The sequence below is a fragment of the Budorcas taxicolor genome, chromosome 1 (assembly GCF_023091745.1).
Source record: "Budorcas taxicolor isolate Tak-1 chromosome 1, Takin1.1, whole genome shotgun sequence".
In the NCBI taxonomy this organism is placed as follows: Eukaryota; Metazoa; Chordata; class Mammalia; order Artiodactyla; family Bovidae; genus Budorcas; species Budorcas taxicolor.
In genome coordinates, this window is record NC_068910.1 from 152,311,661 (window position 1) to 152,324,517 (window position 12,857).

The following is a 12,857-nucleotide window of genomic DNA, read 5'->3' on the forward strand; positions in this document are numbered from 1 at the left end:
GATTTTTAACCGTCTGGGCTACCAGGGAATTCTTCAGGCCAGAATACTGGAGTGGGTATCTGTTTCCTTCTCCAGGGGATCTTTCCAACCCAAGGGAAGATCCTAGGTCTTCCTGGGATCAAACCTAGGTCTCCCACACTACAGGCGAATTCCTTACCAATTGAGCCACCAGGGAAGTCCATTATATAAGAAAAGCATTCCTTAACGTGAGGTCCACAAACAGGTTTAGGAAGGGTTTTGCGCATAGATTTTTAAAATAATGACAACATCTAGGTCAAGAATATCTATAGTGATACAGACTTTTGATTATCAATAAAAATGAACAAGAACTTTAAAGTGGTTAAAAGAATCCAGTGTGAGAGGCAGAATCAAATGTGCTAAACATAAAAGGCATTAATAAGGTGAAATATAGATTAATAAATCTTCAAATCTGAGAATTTGATCTCAGATTATTGAATTATGAATTTTCAAATTTTATACAGATAAATGAAGAAAACATAACAAATCTCAAAATATAGTACTAATTTCCCCAATCTGAACTTACAAAAATTCAAATTTTAGTGTGACAGGATAAATTAACATTGCTTAAAATTTAAGCTCAAAAGTAACTAAATACTAACTAACAGAGGTGAAAATCAGAAGGACAAGATTATGAAGTAAATATAGTTAAACAATGTGGAAAATACAATAAGAGATATTTCATAGTAACACACAGTTTAATAATGATTCCATAGTGATGCAGCTTTCCAGGAAATATTTTTTTTATCTTTGTGATAAAGTCAAAACAGATTATCATAGCTTCACATAAAACAAGCAGCAGGCAGTCAGAAGTAAACTGCAAATCAGGTAACTCTATAAATCCCACTTACTTTTCAGATGAAGATAGCTATATTTGGTTAAATTACTATTTTGAAATATAGAACTAAAAGAATGACTAATACTTCAAATAAAAAAATATATTAATAGTTTGCCTTGTTTTTCTAGTTGTAGAAAATAGTAAATTCTAATTCTTTGATTCCTCTTTATTAAGCAGGCTGCCTTGTGACTAACAGCAAGCACTGGTAAGACAGGTGGACAGCATTAGGAGTACCTCCTTCTGCCCAAAAGGAAGAGCAAAGCTAACCATTCCATAAAGAGAATCTAACCGTGACTGCAGCCTTAACATCTTAACACCTGTAGCAAATGAGTAACGAAGGGACCAGAAACATTTTAGAAACCTCTACATTTTTTCAGTGATGCTATTATTCAGTATTTAGTAGCAAAGAGAACATATATGAAACCAGTCTTGTTCTAACAGCAGAGCAGAAATGGTCTAAATTGAAGGTTTTCCTTTGGTTCAGGTCACTACTTCATCACCCTCAGCATTACTGACCTTATGGAGAACTCTGCAATTACTAAGACTTCCTCAGGAAATTTCGGGCAGTTCCTTATTAGCACCAAGTGAAAAAAAAAAAAAAGTTACTACCTCATAGTGATGTTGTAATAATTAAATAAGATAACACATGTTAAAAAATCCTTAGCATAGTGCTTGGAACATAAAAATTCAATAAAGTTTCCCTCTCTCTTATCTGTAAGATCAATGCTATCAATGCCTTTCTGTCCAGAAAGGGACAGAACTTTATTGTTTCAGGTCCAGTGTAAGAAGATGATAGATATTTTAAAAAATATTTTTTGATGCAGAATAATTTTATTGATATATTTGGTATCTGAACAGATATCTGTCCTCATCTTTATATTTGTCTCTGTTCTTATTCAAATATGAAATCCCTGAAGGATGAAGCCTATATCTATTTAGCTCAGTCTGTGCACTCTCACAAGAGCATAAGCATCAAATGGTCATCTGACACATTCCAACAATGACAAAACACAAGAGATTATTCTAAAAAAGCAGATGGAAATAGAAAAAACTGTTATTTTAGAATTATACATTATTTGTAAAATCTATTTCTTTAAGTTTATACATGAAATTATATTGGTTTTCTTATTTAAAGAAAAGGGAAAAATTGCAATGAGTAATAGAAATAAAAATGCAACTCATGATAACAAGTATTTTTGGCTTTTTGGACTGAAAAAATAATGACCAGTGAGGAAAAGCAAGTAGTAAAGAGGAATGAAATAGACTATACTATCAAATTTCTCTTCATGCTAAAATAAATGCCTTTTAATCATATCTGAATTGACTGGAAATAAGCAGGGATGATGGTGATCTTTCGGGTTAAAAACCAACAATACAGCTCATGTACATTTATCAAGATACTATTTAGTTCACAGAAGCAATACTTAAAGGCTGTATTATTTGGTATAATAGGGTGATTTTTTTAATGAGAAAAAAAGATACTTTCTGTGAAAAATGGTTAAAAAGTAGTATCTTTTACATAAAGAGAGAAACAGCTCTATGATATTTAAGTTTGACAGCTATATCTCCATTTAAGGGTTTAGAGTATACTCCAACACAACAGTGAAAATAGAAGCCTAATCATGCACGAATGCCTCCATGAAAATTCAACCAATATGAGATCAGTGAAGAGACCAGCCCAGTAAGGAAGCATCACCCACTATAAGAAAATGCAAAATATGGAGGGGTTCTAGAAATGTTACTCCTGTTTTCTACTAAGCAAAAATTTTAGCCCATGAAAGATGAAGAGAAAAGGTCCTAAAAGTTTAATCTTTTACACCAAGTCAAAGTTTATAACCAAACTTTCTACTGATGATTACCAAAAAATGGGGCTCACAGTACTTTCTAATTTCCCTTTTCAGACGAGATCGGACACAGTCAGGGTGGTACGGCCACAGACTCTAATTTCCCTTTTCAAATGAGACTCATGTCCCATATATTTAAGGAAGACAATCTATTTATTATTTGGCATTATTTGGATGATGCTAACCACACACCATTCCCTTCTTGATTGATGGGTTCACTTCCCAAAGTATAAAAGGGCTCTACTCTCCCATTTTTCTCTCAAAAGCCTGGGTGCTTTACCAAAAATAACTTCATTCTTTATCATTCTAATGAAGTTAACACCTATCCAGGACTCTGATATAGTCTTTTGAAGAGACAACAATACATCATACAGGGCCCATCCAGAGAAATTCATTAAAGAGTTTAAGAATGTCCTGAGTAAACATCTTAATCAAATTAAAACATCTAGTAAAAGGTAACACTAGCAATGTGTCTTCTAGTGTTGACTTGATTCTTTTTAAAGACCTGTATGAAGGCAAGATGTTTCCATAAGTCATCAGGAATGAGAACTTCTCTTTCTGAAGTTTATCAGCTGGTCTTTCCTCTTTCATTTTTGTTTCTCTCTGGTTTAGCATAATGCCTTCACAAGACTTTCCACAGCTTTAAATACCTCAACAGTCTTTCAAGTTCTCCCTCTACTACGGGTGAGGATGGATGAACTTCTGGAAAACATCTGCTTCACACTGTTCCTCTTTGTCTTTTCTTCTCTTTATCAAGAATGAACAGCAGGCAGATTCTTTATTGTCTGAGCCACCAGGGAAGCTCTTTGTGTCCACAGAGAAAGAGAGAGAGAGAGAGAGAGAGAGAGAAACCTAAATCCCCAAATAGTAAATTTTCACTCTAGTTTGATCCAATAAAGTTGAAGCTAGCAATTTTGACTGGGGATACTAGCACACAATATATTCACTTAAATGCTTCCAGATATATCTCATTGAAAATCTCTGCACAGCATTATTTTCATTTTTGGTGAACTCAAAATTTATTCAAATTTTAAAGATTTATACTATCTGTCACAAGCCCAAACTTATCTAGAAGACAGAATAAGTGGCCAATCATAAAGCTTCAACATGGTCTACAGTTTCCAATGGATTTCTCTATCCCCTGAGTTTTATGCAGTGTCATAAAACTTCAGCTATGGTATCTGTGTCTATTATCATATACTACCACGCACAAATGACGAACAAAGCATATATTTATACATCATTGCTATAACTGGCTGTTGTAGGGACTATTTTCAAAATCAAATGACAAGGCCTAGCATGCACTGCAACGATCATGGTGGTGATTCTGCTAGTACTCACAGGCTAAGGAGAAAGTACAAATGGACTCTGCCAATTTCCTTTATAGCAGGAAAAGGGCCTGCTGCTAAGTGAATCAAATAAAAACATGAACGTAAAACTGCGGAGTACTTCTTGCATATGTGTATCAATCTTACACAGGGACCAGGACTGGTCTTCTGCTGTCATTCTAATTTTAGCATATATTCTGTGGAAATAGGTATAATTTAATAAACTTTTACTAAAAATACTAGGAAGACCTTACTTTTAGTTTCATTCATCTCAAGGCATACTCCCCAATGTTTGTACTACAAAATTAAGCATCAGCACAATACAGCGCCATGAAAACCTATTTTAGTTTTTAATTTAGATTTGATTTAGATTACACTGGGAAAATCTGACTGAAGATGTACTGCACAATCTTGGTTGTCATATCAATACACAGGTCCCTGCCATTTTTGTCTAGCTATTTATCTATGCTAGCTATTATCCTTTCGTCCCAATATCACAATCCCACCCTTTGTCCTTGAACTGATTACCTTTCTTGGAGGCCACTACTACAATCTCTTTAAGCATTCTTATTTTTATACCATACTTATTGATATATTACTGGCATTCTTACAAATAGATACAGAGCATAGAATGCAAAGGGCACTGGCTTTTATTTCATTAAATTTCACTTAAGATGATCATATAATGTTTATTTTTAATCTGCTTATTCCACATACCAAATTTACTGGCCAAAACAAAAAGTCCCTCATTTTACCAAACTTAATCAAATAAATCCAGAGAGAGCTACTTGCAAATATCTTCTATTTTCTTCAAACTAAACTCTAAAAAAAGGTAAGATAGGTATTATTTGTTTAGTGAATACTACCCAAGTCTATCTACAGATAACAATACAGTTGAAGAGGAATGCTACAACACTGGATGGAAGACATGAAATAGAGTAGAAACTTGATTTTAAAAGTGGCCTTTTTCAGTGATAAAGACCAAACAATAATACTATACTCTGTAGTAACTGCTTGCCATCTGGTCCATTTTCTGGCAGTAACAGAATACTTTAGTATTACACTAGCAATGCAGAGAAACTCCCCTGCAAGCAATTATTAACCAAGTTAGTAGTGATTTATGAGACTTCAGTATTTGCTCTCTAGTATAAAGGCTACTTCACTAAAGCAAGATTTGGAGTAATTCAGGAGAGCTGTCTGGCAAGCAAAGGAATACAGATCTTTCAGTGTGCAATCAGAGAGAAGGCAGCTTAATTTCAGCACAAGCATCCCCTAGTAGAGATGTAAAGACAAGGAGTCCTATGAGTGACAGCAACAACAATGTGGAGTCATGTAAGCACAGACTTGTTTTTTAAAAACTCGATTTTTCAGCCAACACAATATAGGTAAGATATCTTAGAATCTATTTAATGATGGATTAAATAGATGCGTTTCACATTGCTCTTTCAAACATTTACTATTCATTTATACTTGATACAGTACAATGCACCAAGCAGCTGGGAAATCATACTTACTATATACTTTAAAATGAGAGCAATGAGAATGACAAACTGAAGTGGGCGTGATTGTGTATAAACGGCATCATACGGGATCAGTAAGTAGAATATTTCCATTTTATTCATTGCTGCTTAGTATGTCACCAGTCAACTGCCTGACACACAAAGTTAAACAATAAATTACCATATAAGTCAATAAGTTAAAGCACTTTTTTCATCTGTATCAACTGACAAAACCTTCAAAACTGACTATTTAACATAATTCATTAGATTATTATCGAACAACTGCTTCCCACATTATGATTCATTAGTTAATTTTGCTGAAGTTAAAATAAATGCACAGAGGGAGATAAAAGAAAGTTTGAAAAAGGGAACTTAGCTAAAATTCTAAACCTTCACTAGGGAGTACTATTATCTCAAGAAAAGGAATGATTGCAAAGTTTACAGTGAAGAGATGAGGGAAAGTTCCTAGGTTAAAGAGAGCCACTATAGGAGATATTAACAGAGACTTATGTGTATGTGCCCAATAACAATTATTAGAAGAATGGATACCTTGATGGAGAATCCTGATGTGGTGAAAATTCAACAATAACAGCATCTATTATGGAACATAAATAGCACATTTAAACCTCTATTTCTTAAACTGCAAGATTAAGGTTAAACTGGAACATAAACTTTAAATTCACCTTGTTGTTGTTCAGTTGCTAGTTCAGTTTGGTTCAGTTCAGTCGCTCAGTCATGTCCAACTATTTGCAACCCCATGGACTATAGCACACCAGGCCTTCCTGTCCATCACCGACTCCCAGAGTTCGCTCAAACTCATGTCCACTGAGTCGGTGATGCCATCCAATCATCTCATCCTCTGTGGTCCCCTTCTCCTCCTGCCCTCAATCTTTCCCAACATCAAGGTCTTTTCAAATGAGTCAGTTCTTCACATCAGGTGGCCAAAGTATTCAAGTTTCAGCTTCAACATCAGTCTTTCCAATGAATATTCAGGACTGATTTCCTTTAGGATGGACTGGTTGGATCTCCTTGCAGTCCAAGGGACTCATGAGTCTTCTCCAAAACCACGGTTCAAAAGCATCAATTCTTCGGCACTCAGCTTTTTTTACAGTCCACTCTCACATCCATACATGACCACTGGAAAAACGATAGCCTTGACTAGATGGACCTTTGTTGGCAACGTAATGTCTCTGCTTTTTAATATGCTGTCTAGGTTGGTCATAACTTTTCTTCCAAGGAGCAAGCATCTTTTAACTTCATGGCTGCAGTGATTTTGGAGCCCCCCAAAATAAATTCTGTCACTGTTTCCCCATATATTTGCCATGAAGCGATGGGACCAGATGCCATGATCTCAATTTTCTGAATGTTGAGCTTTAAGCCAACTTTTTTTTTTTTCCGGCATCCTGTTGCATTTTAACGTATAATATTTGAGATACAAGCAAGGTACATCTAACGTTGTTATAAATAAGACAGATAAGTCATCAAGGGCTCCAGAGTGAACAGTATATTCATAACCTCCGTGCTTATCATCTTTGCTTTCTGGGTGTAATTTAATAAGATCATCAATTCAAAGAATGGTAATTGCCGCTTCAGTTGCAAATTTCAAGCTCTTAACTTTAACTATGGTTGGTTCAAACACCCCTGCTTGTTTGTTGTCACAGGGTTTACCACTGACCAAGTTAAGACCAATCCATTTTAGATTTTTTTGTTCTGGGTTAACCTGAGCCTCATTATGAAAAGCTCTTAATTTTGCAACCAGATCTGTGGAGTCTTGGGCAGCATTAACTGCCAGAGTATTAGGAATAACAAGAAGAGATCTTGCAAACTCCGCAATAGAGAGTTGTTCCCGGGAGCCCACGCTGGATGCTTAGTTCTCAAGGTAAATAGAAAGGGCCGCCTATACAGCACCCCCACCTGGGACCACAGACTTTGACTCCAAAACTCTCTTCACCACACAAAGGGCATCGTGTAAGGAGCGCTACATCTTGTCACACATGAAATCATTAGCCCCACGTAAGATGACCGATTCAGAGGTATGAGCCTTAGTGCTATATAAAACAATAGCAACAGTCTTATATCAATTCAGCAGTATTAAGTCCATGAAGAAATTCACTTCTACTTACACAGGACATTCAGACAGGGAGGCAATGTCTAGACCATGGAGAAGAGATGAAATGGCAACTTTACCTCCATTTACAAGGGCACCGTATTGTTTTATCCCATGCATATAACTGCTCATATCACTGAAGGACTATAGCACCAAATAAATGGGAAGTAAGCCAACTTTTTCACTCTCCTCTTTCACTTTCATCAAGTGGCTCTTTAGATCTTCTTCGCTTTCTGCCATAAGGGTGGTGTCATCTGCATATCTGAGGTTACTGATATTTCTCCCAGCAATCTTGATTCCAGACCATGCTTCTTCTAGCCCAGCGTTTCTCATGATGTACTCTGCATATAAGTTAAATAAGCAGGGTGACAATATAGAGCCTTGACATACTCCTTTTCCTATTTGGAACCAGTCTGTTTTTTCCACGTCCAGTTCTAACTATTGCTTCTTGACCTGCATACAGATTTCTCAAGAGGCAGGTCAGGTGGTCTGGTTCCCATTTCTTGAAGAAGTTTCCACAGTTTATTGTGATCCACACAGTCGAATGCTTTGGCATAGTCAATAAAGCAGAAATAGATGTTTTTCTGGAACTCTCTTCCTTTTGATGATCCAGTGGATGTTGGCAATTTGATCTGGTTCCTCTGCCTTTTCTAAAACCAGCTTGAACATCTGGAAGTTCACAGCTCACATATTGTTGAAGCCTCGCTTGGAGAATCTTGAGCATTACTTTACCAGTGTGTGAGATGAGTGCAATTGTGCGGTAGTTAGAGCATTTTTTGGCATTGCCTTTCTTTGGGATTGGAATGAAAACTGACCTTTTCCAGTCCTGTGGCCACTGCTGAGTTTCCCAAATTTGCTGGCATATTGAGTGCAGCACTTTCACAGCATTTTCTTTTAGGATTTGAAATAGCTCAACTGGGGTTACATCACTTCCACTAGCTTTGTATGTAGTGATGCTTCCTAAGGCCCACTTGACTTCTCACTTCAGGATGTCTGGCTCTAGGTGAGTGATCACACCATTGTGATTATCTGGGTCATGACGATCTTTCTGGACAGTTCTTCTGTGTATTCTTGCCACCTCTTAATATCTTCTGCTTCTGTTAGGTCCATATCATTTCTGTCCTTTATTGAGCCCATCCTCGCATGAAATGTTCCCTTGGTATCTCTGATTTTCTTGAAGAGATCTCTGTCTTTCCCATTCTGTTGTTTTCCTCTATTTCTTTACACTGATCACTGAGGAAGGCTTTCTTAACTCTCCTTGCTATTCTTTGGAACTCTGCATTCAAATGGGTATATCTTTCCTTTTCTCCTTTGCTTTTCGCTTCTCTTCTTTTCACAGCTATTTGCAAGGCCTCCCCAGACAGCCATTTTGCTTTTTTGCATTTCTTTTTCTTGAGGATGGTCTTGATCCCTGGCACCTGTACAATGTCACGAACCTCCATCCACAGTTCATCAGGCACTCTGTTCATCAGACACTCAGATCTAATCCCTTGAATCTATTTGTCACTTCCACTGTGTAGTCATAAGGGATTTAATTTAGGTCATACCTGAATGGTCTAGTGGTTTTCCCTACTTTCTTCAATGTAAGTCTGAATTTGGCAGTTGCTAAGTCATGTCCAGCTCTTTGTGATCTCATGGACTGCATTGAGCCAGGCTTCCCTGTCTTTCATTATCTCCCATAGTGTGCTCCAACTCCTGTCCAATTAATCAGTGATGCCATCCAACCATCTGATCCTCTGCTGCCCACTTCTTGAGCCCTCAATTTTTCCCAGCATCAGGATCTTTTCCAATGAGTTGGCTCTTTGCATCAGGTAGCCTAAATATTAGAGCGTCAGATTCAGCATCAGTTGTTCCAATGAATAGTCAGGACTGATTTCCTTTAGGACTGACTGGTTTGATCTCTTTGCTGTGCAAGGGATTCTCAAGAGTCATCTCCAGCAACACTAAGAATCTCTATTATTGGAGAGTTGCTTTATGGTCTATACGATTATAACTTGATAGTCTCATACCAAGTTTGAGTGGTATATGAAAAAAGGCACAGAAAAAAATTCTTTAAAATCTCTCCACTGTCACTATGGGAAGTCAGAAATTTACTTGTCTGCCACAAAGTCCTCAAAACAATGAAGTACTTAAAAAAAAAGAAAAAAGTATGTTCTATTTTTATAGCATAATCAACAAAATCACAGTAACTATCTTATCATTTAAAAAAAAATCTAAATACTTTTATATCTCTAGGATTCAGCTAATTAAAACCTGTCTGTGATTCCTTTGTTACAACTGACCTTATAATGCTAGTGTTCTTACCCATCACTAGTCTACTCACAATAGTATCATTAGCACTAAGATCCAAGTAACAGTGGTATATTTATGACTGCACTTCAGCTTCCACAAAAGCAAAATTCCGAGAAGAGTGTGAGTCATTATCCCCAGGGTAAAAAAAAATAATGTTTCTTTGGTCAGAATATGAAGCTTATTACTGAAACTAGTAAGTTAGCCTAGAAATTCAATTTCTGAATAAAAGGAACAGAAAGTTTATTTCCTCTACTAGAAAACTCCAAAACTAGCATAACTGTCCATCTGTCTGCTTCTACTCTTCTCCATATCTGCTGTGTGGTGACAGAAAAAAACAACCTTTACTGTAACTATTTTCAATACTGTTCTTTTGTTCTTCTGTCCTGTCAGGATGTCATTTCCCAGGACCAAAAAAAAGACACATACACTCAGGCGCTCATTCATACATCCTCTGCCTCTCTCACTGTTTGACCTACCTATCTGTAGAAACTCTGTAACAGATCTCACTATCAATTACAAAGTTACTACAAGACAGTATGAGAACACTCTAAAAGTGACTATTTTTACAATGGTGATTGTCAAAAAGTTCCGAGGTTCGTATGTTACATTTTACTTTGAAATACCTTCAAAATTAGAAGATTAAAATTACAAAGTTAAGAAGCTATTAATATTATAAACGATTTAAAGTTTTCTCCCCAAATTTCCCCAATAAAAAGTCAAAATAATCTTTCTGTGATATTATTCTGGTCTCTATTTGCTTCTTTCATTGGTAACCCTTACTCAGCTTACTATGCAAATGTGGGGACTTTTCATGACATTCCCACTCTATCAATCTCCAAGGTTAGACAGAAACTTTGGAGATGTTTCTTGCATGAGGCTGTTTCCACCCACTAACCTGTCCCGAAACCCACTTTCTGTGTTTTTCTGGCCATCTTCTCTGTCACTGTGTGCTCAGTCGCTCTGACTCTTTGAGACCCCATGGACTGTAGCCAGCCAGGCTCCTCTGTCCACGGGACTTTTTTTCTCTCACTATTAGGTCCTAAAGAGTTTTCACATGGAACAATGACTTATTTATAATTCAATGAGCATTCATAAGCAAGTGCTTTTTCTAAGATGTAATGAAAAGAATGTCTGACAGGTACAGTGGGCACAGCAGGTTAAGCGGGCAGCAGGAACTAAGGCAAGAGCCCTGAAAGCATACACTGTTTAATCTCTCCCCTCCCCAATTCATTACCCAGTGTCACTAGCCACCTAAAACACATCTATCATACAATTACTCAATCACAATAATATGATGAATCCCTAGTATCTACAGAATATAGCTCAAACTCAAAGTCTCACAAATCATTACAACAATGCTCTGCCTCTTCTCTCCCACTCTTTAACCACCCTCCAAACTCTAACCTCACTGGATCAATCTTTGTTCTTCCGTTTTCTTTGTATTTGTAAATAAAGTCCAGGATCTTTCTTCTGTGTCTATTTATTGCCATTTCAATTATTCCTTAAATTCAACCCAAATGTCTTCTTTCTAGTTTCTCACAGTCTCATCAAACTTGGCTTTCCATCCCAAATGAATTTGAGAATCATTTTGTTAAGTTCAAAAACAAAGCTCAAAGCAAAAATTGGTCATATTTTGATTATGAATACTTGATTTATGCTTAGACAGTACTGACATTTTTACAAAATAATCTTCCTATACAAGTATGTATCTCCACTTAACTACTGTTCAGTATTCCCCAGTAATAACATTTAAAATTGAATTAATTTAAAATTAATACAAAATTACATTTAAAATTGAATTGTTATTTAGTCACTAAGTCATGACTGACTCTTTCGTGACACCATGGACTGCAGCTCACCAGGCTCCTCTGTCCATGGTGTTCTCCAGGCAAGAATACTGTAGTGGGTTGCCATTTCCTTCTCCAGGGGTCCTGACTCAGGGGTCAAACTCTAATCTCCTGCATTGGCAGTGAGATTCCTTATCACTGAGCCACCAGGGAAGCCTAAACTGAATTATAACTAACATACAATGAACTGCTTATATCTTAAATGTTAAGTTTGATGATTTTTAACTTTTCACATCTATGCAAACACCACACAAGATATTGACTATTTCTATAACAGAAAGTCCCCTCATGTTCTTTTCCAATTAACTTCTCTGTCCCAATCACATTTTGATTTTTAATCCATTAATTGATTACTAATTACAGATTAGTATTTCTGGTTCTTCATATAAACTGAATCACACAGTATATACTCTTTTGAGATTTAGACATGCTGTTAATGTATCACTAGTCAGTTCTTTTAAATCACCAGTAGTACTCCAAAATATACTACAACTTGTTTGTTCATTCTCTAGTTGTTGAATATATGAGCTTATTCCAATTTTGGCTATGGACATTTTTACATTGGTTTTTACTGTATTGTTTTAGTGGACATTTACTTTTATTTCTCTTGGTAAATACTTAGAAGTGAAATGCTGGGTTCTATAAGACTGTTTATCCCTAAAAAGGCCTGCTTGCAAAGTTGGCCCATAGTTAGCATCTGGGAAAGTAGATCTTAGATACTGAGAGGATTATTCTCAACCCCTAACCAGTAAGAGTGGCTCACTGTGTCTGAGCTGTTTATGGAAACAATATGGTTTGCATCTAATAACCTGCTTTGTGTCTGGAATTGGGTATGTGCTGGGTAGAGGGATGAACCTCTAAGGCTATACCTGTGCACTGAATCTCTAACAAGCTTTCCTGGTTGGATACACTTCAGCACTGTCACAACTCTTCACTGGGGAAATTAAGGTACCTTGCATGACTCCACTGAGAGAGGTCCCTTGTAAGCTTTACCTGCTCTCCCCTGGATTTCTCCCCATGTCCCTTTTTCATTTGCTGACTGAGCTCTGCATCCGTTTCTATAATAAATTACAGCTATGAGTAT

The 12,857-nt window shown here is 36.6% G+C and overlaps 1 protein-coding gene and 1 non-coding gene across 2 annotated transcripts in view; both read right to left on the minus strand.

Moving 5' to 3' along the window:
* Nucleotides 1–12,857, minus strand: part of PIK3CA (phosphatidylinositol-4,5-bisphosphate 3-kinase catalytic subunit alpha) — an 82,472-nt gene that overhangs the window by 39,969 nt on the left and 29,646 nt on the right. The gene's annotated exons all lie outside the window — the stretch shown is intronic.
* LOC128058393 (small nucleolar RNA SNORA20) lies at nucleotides 7,673–7,802 on the minus strand. Its single transcript, XR_008200460.1, has one exon. It is a non-coding gene; the product is annotated as a small nucleolar RNA SNORA20 (small nucleolar RNA).